The sequence below is a fragment of the Neophocaena asiaeorientalis genome, unplaced genomic scaffold (assembly GCF_003031525.2).
Source record: "Neophocaena asiaeorientalis asiaeorientalis breed wild unplaced genomic scaffold, Neophocaena_asiaeorientalis_V1.1 scaffold404, whole genome shotgun sequence".
Taxonomy (NCBI): domain Eukaryota; kingdom Metazoa; phylum Chordata; class Mammalia; order Artiodactyla; family Phocoenidae; genus Neophocaena; species Neophocaena asiaeorientalis.
In genome coordinates, this window is record NW_020172589.1 from 1,130,537 (window position 1) to 1,132,453 (window position 1,917).

Here is a 1,917-nt window from a genome sequence, read left to right on the forward strand (position 1 = left end):
TTTTTGCTGTACCCGGGCCTCTCACTGCTGTAGCCTCTCCCGTTGCGGAGCACAGGCTCCGGACGCGCAGGCTCAGCGACCATGGCTCATGGGCGCAGCCGCTCCGCGGCATGGGGGATCTTCCTGGACCAGGGCTCGAACCCACGTCCCCTGCATCGGCAGGCGGACGGACTCTCAACCACTGCGCCACCAGCGAAGCCCTATAGCCCATTCTTGAGGTTGCTTCTTTCAGAAAGTTTTTTCTTATACTCAAGTCTGGGCTAGGTCCTCTCCCTCTCCTGGTAACTTTGTCCTCTTCCTTGTGATTTATTTAGAGTTTGGGCTTTGGAATCAGACCATTGGGATCTGAATTCCAGCTCTACCACCTACTAGCTTCTGTTTAACCCAGTGATCTTCATTTTTTTAATCTGTAAAATGGGTCTAATAACAAAAACTGTTTTATAGATTTGCATGTTTATTGAAATAGGGATTAAATGGCTTTTAATTCATTATTTGTATAATTAATTGTTTAAAATCTATATTTTTAATTTGAATTTAAGCTCTATAAGAGCAGGGGCTATACCTACCACTGAATGCCCAGTATCTACTATAGTGCAGGTAGCAGTTTAACAAAAAGACATTGAATAAATTATTAAGCATAACTTGATATTTTGATTTGAAAAAAATTTTAACATTATCTTGGTGGCTTAATAGCCTATTGCATAAATGTCCCAGCAATGATGTAACTCTTCACTTATTATTGGACATTTAGGGTATTTCAGTTCTTCATTATTTTAAATAATACTGTGACAAATATTCTTGTGCATAATTTTATGTCTATATCTTTTTTTAAAAGATTTATTATTTATTTAATTTATTTTTGGCTACATCGGCTCTTAGTTGCGATATGCAGGATCTTTGTCGAGGCATGTGGGATCTTTCGTTGCAGTGTGCGGGTTTTCTCTTCACTAGTTGTGGCGTGTGGGTTCCAGAGTGCGTGGGCTCTGTAGTTTGTGGCACGTGGGCTCTCTTGTTGAGGCGCCACAGCTCAGTAGTTGTGGTGCACGGGCTTAGTGGCCCAATGGCATGTGGGATCTTAGTTCCCTGACCAGGGATCGAACTTGTATCCTCTGCATTGGAAGGTGGATTCTTTACCACTGGACCACCAGGGAAGTCCCCTTATGTCTATATCTTAGATTCTTTCTTTAAGTTACTTCTCTAGAAGAGGAATCTTTTTGTTATGTCTTCTTTTGAAAATATCCCAGAACTCTCTATTTCCTTTTTTATTGCCTACAAAACATGTACCCTTAATGTTTTGTGAATTTTTCTTTCTTTCTAATGGCTTTGGGATAACTAGTACCCCAAGCCCAGGGCTGAGCCTTACTCAACCTTGCTGCTGTCGATGCTAGGGGTAGATGTTCTTGCTCCTACACTGGAAGCTACCAACATTTAGACCTTTGACTTATTAAATCTATCAGGTTACAGAGAGGGAATAAAAGCAGATTTTAAAAATTCTTCTTCCTGTTCCTACTGCTCTCCTTTGTCTTACCTCCCCCATCCTCTTCCTCCTCCTCCTCCTCCTCCTCTTCTTTTTCTTCTTCTCACACTCACCTTTTTGAAGAAGGAAAGATAAAACTCTTTGAAAAAAATAACAAAAATATATTTGTTATATAATATGGGTAATTAAGGGAGAAAAACAATGAAAAGAAGGGAAGGAAGGAAAGGAGAGAGTGAGAAAAAGAAGTAAAACTAGAAAAAGAAAAAGAATGGAATAAAAAGAGACGAGAAACAACATTTTAGGATAGAAAGAATAATTAGAGAATGAGAGAGGAGAAAAAAGGAAAAAAAATACTGATGTAGCAAAGTATACCTGTGGGGCCATTCTTATACATCCCTTTGATTTAAATTTTACCTGACAATATTTCAGAGATTTGAAGA